Below are 6,697 nucleotides of genomic sequence, written 5' to 3'. Positions count from 1 at the left end.
GTATAAAATGTGCTGGAATCTTTTATGCCCAGAAGACATATTATATTATTAATTATTTGGGTTACCATAGTGCGTAGGAGCCCCAGTTGTGGACCAAGACCCCACTGTGCTAGACACTGTATAAATCTAGAACAAAAAGACAGTGCCTGCCCCAAAAGGCTTACAATCTAAGTATAAAACAAGAGATAGATGAATCCAGGCAGATAGATGGGGGAGTGCAAAGAAACAATTCAGGTCAGCATGCTAGGCGGATCTCGGCATACCCATTCCTTTTGGGTTATGGTAGCTTGACACGATGCCAAACCTAGAACACGGGTCATCTCTCCATGTGGAGATGGGGAGGCACGTTCTGATAATCTGGCTGAATTTTGATGGGAGAGAGAGCAGGAAAGTGCTGCGGATGAGAGAACCTCTCTGAAGAAAGCTGAGATTTGTGAGCTTCATATTCAATAGGTGAGCTATCAGGTGCTTTTCTATCACAACATCACTTCTTAGGGACAGATCCTGCAAGAGGCTGAGCACCCTTTGAGTGCTGAGCCCATCACATGGGCTGTTTCCTTAATTGCCACAATCTGAACTCCTGAGCACTAGTGACACCAGCACCATCTAGTGGAAGTTGTCAGTTGTGAAGGATGCTGCAGACGCTTTTCAGAATACCACTTTTATTTATTCTTTATGGGGTGGAGTTGGGGAAGACCCAACTAATTTCACATATACATCAAGTGAGGATCCTTTGTGAGTTCACTTAGCCAAAGGCCAGTTGCCACATAGACTCCCCAAATCCTGCAGTTGCAGAAGCAGCTAGAACCATTGTTTAAAAAAAGAAAAGAAAAAAAGAAGAAAGTCCACAATTAGAAACAAAGGCAATCAAAAAGACACTATAAAATACATGAATCGGAGAACATTAGGACAAATTAATGGACTACATGAAAAGTGATTCCTTAAGGATATTTTCAAAGTTTTATTAAATGCTTCAAAGCTCCCCAAGTACTCCAAATGCAGAGACAAAGGAATGGTCTGTGTGACCACAATAAAGTGTGTCAGGCTTTCTTCCAGCCATCTATTTGGATGAAATCCCTTTCCTTCTTTTACAGCTTTAGTTCTTCTAGCTGGTATTGTCAGGGCAAGGGAACTTTGATGACTCTTGGTCTGTAATATATGGCAAATCTCTACGGGAAAAACGCGCCTCTGTAAAATCATCAGCCAATATGCAGTGGTGGGACCAGCTCTTATAGTGAACGTGGCTGGAGTGGGATGCCAATTTCACTGGAGCAGAAGTTGTTCCAAATCACTGGCACATGCAAACTGAAATTCTGCTTATAGAGAAACTTCACATAAGCTGTTAAAAACCATCAACAAATGCCACTCTAAATGGTTTTCACTGTATGAACTATTTCCTGGCATGTATTATATTGACCAGTTTCCCAACGCTGAAAATGGATGTTCTAGACTGTCAGATTGTGCTTATAGGCACTTAGGTCATGAGCCAGAAAGGTGCCTAAACTCCAGACTTAAGTCACTGGATTAGAGTCACTTCCGCTCTCTCTCTGGCCCAATGACTAAGTATTTATCCACAGTGGAACAGTCAGTGGACCATAGAGAGAGAGAGAGAGAGAGAGAGACTGGCTCTGTAGTCCCTGGTTAGGGCACCCACCAGAGAGGCGGGAGACCCTGGGTCCACTCCCCCCGCTCCAATTGTTCTTACATTATTTCTCCAGAGTGGAAAAGGCGAGGTGGAGGGAGCTCTCTAGCAGATATGCCATAGCTCAGTGGTTAGCACACTGTTTTGAGTGATGGAAGACCCCTGTTCAAATCCTTTCTCCCCCTCTGGCAGAGAGGGGGGGTGTTGAACCTGTGTTTCCTACATCCCTGGGGAGTGCTTCAACCACAGAGCTAAAAGCTACAAGGTGGGCAGCTGTTCCTCCAGCTGTTGAGGTACCTAACTCATTCCCACAAGAAGCGGTTAAGCCGCCTGACTCCGGACAGCTGGTTCCCATTTGTGCATCACTAAGCAGAGCTAGGTGCCCCCCTGAAGCCCAGACTTAAGACACCCATCAGGGTGGGGCTTAACACACACTGTCTAGTCAGCATCTCCCATTGGCTGTCCTGAGGTGTGCAGCCGCCTCGCGTGCTGGCTTTTGTGGATGACATTGTAAGGTGCCGGACTCTCCCCATTCGTTTTATATGGAGCCGAGGTGCCTAACTCAGCTCTGAGGAGTGCAGTGGTGTTCCTGTGATTTTCTAGGCTCCTAAAAGTTAGGCACTGTGACACTCAGTGTTGCAACACCTAAGCCCCTTTGTGGATTCCACCCTGGGACACTAAGGGTACGTCTTCACTACCCGCCGGATTGGCGGGTAGCAATCGATTTCTCGGAGTTCAATATATCGCGTCTCATCTAGACGCGATATATCGAATCCCGAACGCGCTCCTGTCGACTCCAGAACTCCACCGGAGCGAGTGGCGGTAGCGGAGTCGACAGGGGAGCCGCGGACGTCGATCCTGCGCCGTGAGGACGGGTAAGTAATTCGAGCTAAGGTACTTCGACTTCAGCTACGCTATTCACGTAGCTGAAGTTGCATACCTTAGATCGACCCCCCCCCAGTGTAGACCAGGCCTAAGGTGATGGGGACCATGGACCAATTCAGGAAAGCATCCCTGTTTAGGAAGGCATTTAAGTACATTGAAGTCAATGGGACTTAAGTACCTAGGGTACAAAGGTACCCAAATAGCTATACATGTCTATTTATGTAAAATATAGTGCTATATTTTTCAGAAGAGCTCAGCTTCCATTTAGGCACCTACTGCAAGCCAGGATTTAACTGCCAAGAGGCAGGAGATAGACTAAAGATTCTCTCCATCTTTACGCTGCGCTGTATTGGCACTTATGGAGCCAAGTCCATCCCTGATTAAAACGGGTGCAACTCCAGGGAAATTAATGGAGTTATAGTCACTTATGACAAGTCTTAATCTTGTTGATTAAGGAAAGGATGAAGTATGGAGTTGACAGAGTATGGGATTATATTATTGATGGCCCAAATCCACCCATCCATTCTTTCTTTCTTTCATCAGTCTGTGCCTTACAAATTCCAGGATACACAGAAGTGGATCTCTCCTATTATCAACCACTAAAGAAAATTATTCCATTCACTGACACGGAGGGTTATTTATAAAAACATAAGCAAAAGGAGAAGTGAGGCAGGGTTCTGATTGCTTCAGGGATAAATCCCATTCTGTGAATGGTCCTTTCTGTCTTCTCCCCACTCCCTACAGTGTCTTTGGTGATCAGACATGCTCATCCGGGTGGGAGGCCCGAGTGGCTGACAAGTAGCGCATAGTAGCATGCCTTCTGTTATCACAGACCCTTCCTGTCCAGATTCAGAATTATTCTGTTCTGCAGTTCTGGGGGCTTTTTGTGTTTTTTTTATCCTGATGGTCATGCCCTGCTCTTTGGTGATGGATCTGTAGATCATAACTACAGCAGCATCAGCTCTTTTAGGAGGAAAGATTTGTCTGTAAAAACTCCCACGGGCCAAATCCCGAGTCATCTGGTTGAGGTTTGCTTCACAGCAGCTTGTTGACTGAGTGTGTTAGCATCAGGAGAGAGTCCATGGTTTAGCTGCAGTTATGCCCCCAACAACAGGTGTTATTGCTGATAGTGGGAATTGCTAAGGGGGCTCAGAGGATTGGAGAATACAATGTGTGTCTCAGCCAATGGGACGGTTATTTGTCAGTATTGGCAAGATCTCTAACATTGCTAGAGCACCATATGTATATAGCCAGCACCATATGTATATGGCCTGCCTCTCCCTTTTACAGTAGAGAGATCCTGTTCCCTTTGCAATGCTTCATCTTGTTTTTCTGTTTGATACAGTCAATAGTAATGGCACATGGACTCAAGTCACAATGTTCGGATCCCACCTCCGTTTGCAGGGGTTTTGGGTGAGGTCCATCATGTGGCAAATAGCAATGCACAGGTGTTGCTCCACCCTGTTACAATTGTTTTGCAAGAATGTAGCTCCATAGATGATAATGGAGTAACACGTGTGTAAAATCAGTGCAATGGAATGGAAAATCAGGCCTCTTGAGACAGATTCTGCTCTTGATTACACTGATGTAACACCATTAAAATCAGAGGCAATGCTCTGGAATTGCTCCAGTGTCACTGAGATCAGAATCTGGACCATCCTTTTCATTTTTCTTTTTACAGGCATTTGATGTCACCCCTTGCTCTCATTTTTAAGACTCCACTCACCATACATAAAAGGGGTCTGATTATTCACTGCCCTGCAACTCTGAGAATCATTTATGCTTGCGCCAAGTGAGTGTAGAGTGGGTGTGAAATGCTACCAAATCAGAATAGTAGTGTATTAATCCCACTTGGCACAAGTCTAAATGACTACCCCAAGGTGCAGGGCAATGGAAAATCAATCCGAAGTCAAAATAAACATTATCCCTTGCCAAAATTGGAGAGATCAGTCATGCAGTGCTTTCCACGGTGCAAACCTATAACTCAGCTTCATTGTACTCAATACCAGCTTGTGCTCTCAATAGTAACAACCCACTTACGTTGCCTCTGAAATCGTTGTAGGACTTCCATATTTGCAGCTTAACCCTCTTTAGAGCACACGCTCAATCTTTATTCATTCAGACAGACTCTTTCTCTCTCTCTCGCTGTCTCTGTGTGCATATATTGCTTGATCTCCTTCTCGAAGTATTTTTCATCCTTTTTTAAAAACCATCATGAGCATCTATTATATCAAACATGATGATTTAATTTGCTCATGTATCATTGCAAAATCATTCCAAATATCCGGATTTGGAACCTCAAGAACGCAGCCCTAATGAACTTGTGGTGGAAAGTATTTCCAGTTAATTATATGTAACTCTTTCCCCCCGACTTCACATGGTGATTAATAAGTAATAACAAGCCTTTGCACTCTTTATCTTCAGATGCTTTTCAGTAAGTAAATATTATCCCTATTTTACAGGTAAGGAAACTGAGGCACAGAGCCACTATATGAATTGCCCAAGGTCACAGAGAGAACTGTGATTAGAACCAGGATTAGAATGCAGGAATTGTCAGCGTCCAGGCCTTGGCTTAGTCTTGCTGTCTAGTGGAATTGATACTGTTGATTAGGGCTGATCCAAAGCCTACTGATCCAACAGCAAGACTCCCACATGACACTGAGTGAAAGCAACCACATGAAAATCTCCCCAAATCATTTTACAATGCTAAATTACTTGTGATAAGCGCCTTCCTCTCCACTGAGACCAGAAACCACCTATAATTGATTCCAAGTACAGCAACACCCTGTCCTGCAAGACAGCTCCACTACAGCTCATACCGACACAGAGAGGGCCCGATTTTTTGCTCACTAGCACCCAATCCAACCACTGACCTCAATGAGAGGCGTTCCTCATCAATGAGAGCTGGATTGGACCCTCTCCCAGATTCACATTATTGAGTTCCTGATCCACACGCTGCAGTGTAAGTGAGGGTAGAATTGGGTCCTTTGTGTGTACTCCAGAGACACACAACACTTGGTTCCATGTGTTGCTTCAAGACTCTTACTGAAACAGCAGAGAGCAGGTAAACATAATAATTGGGGTGGAGCGTCAGCTGGTGTACCTCATCATCCTAGCTCCACTGACTCCACTGGAACTACAGTGAAGGTTCTGCCCCATAAACTTAATGCTTTGTTCTCAGCCCGCTGAGTAGTCCCCTTAGCACAGGCGTCATTGTACTTCGATGCAGTAAGCAGTGTGCTGAGTGGCACTGTTATTTAAATTCAGATGGTGGCTCTTTCATTCCCCCTCCCACTACCCCGCTTGCTCTGGTGTCTCAAGTCTCACATGACCTTTCGTGTTAACTTGAGATTTGTCAGGGAAGGAACAAGGTCTGTGTGTCGTCCGTCATTCAGTGCCACAGCAGCCAGAGGATAGCCTCCAGCTGCTAGTAAATCAAGTGGAGTTACATCAGGGTTGATGTTGCCTGAAATTCTTGCATCAGTGCTCAAGAGCCAGAGAAGAGAGAAAAGAGAGGGCAGGGGGAAGCATGTGCGGTGTGATTTGAATGGGAGCTGGCCAGGCCCTCATGGCAGAGTTTATTTTAAAAATAGTGAGTCAGTAATGAGCTATGGCTGAGATTTACAAAGGCACCCAACTCCCTTTGACTTTCAGTGGGATTTGGGCATCTAAATCCCTTAGGCTCCTTTGAAAAATCTGAGCCTAAAGTCATCATCATCTGATGGCTGTTCAGTGGCCTGCATGAAATGAGCTGGTGATGGCCTCCGTCAGGTGAGGGGGCATTGCCTTTTACCGATGAAATATGGTCATGCAGGACAAACAAAGGTGGCACATGTAGAGCTGCAAGCCTGATCATTTTAGACTGCAAGCTCTTCTAGTCTTAACTTTTTGCCCAATGTAACACTGAGCCTTTCTATCTCTCTCTAGATTAGACACCAATATGGACCCTGACACCATAGTATCTGAGCACCTCATAATCTTTAATGTATTTATCCTAACAACAACTTGGAGTGATAAGGAAGTACTAGTCTATTTACAGAAGGGAAACTGAGGCACAGAGTGACTTGCCCAAGGTCACACAGGAAGCAGAAAAGGGAATACAGCCTGCATCTCTGAAGACTCAAGCTAGCATTCTAACAACTGGATGATCCATCCACTGCTAGTACTTAA

Source organism: Mauremys reevesii, linkage group 13, assembly GCF_016161935.1.
Source record: "Mauremys reevesii isolate NIE-2019 linkage group 13, ASM1616193v1, whole genome shotgun sequence".
Classification (NCBI taxonomy): Eukaryota; Metazoa; Chordata; order Testudines; family Geoemydidae; genus Mauremys; species Mauremys reevesii.
This window is presented reverse-complemented; position numbering follows the sequence as displayed.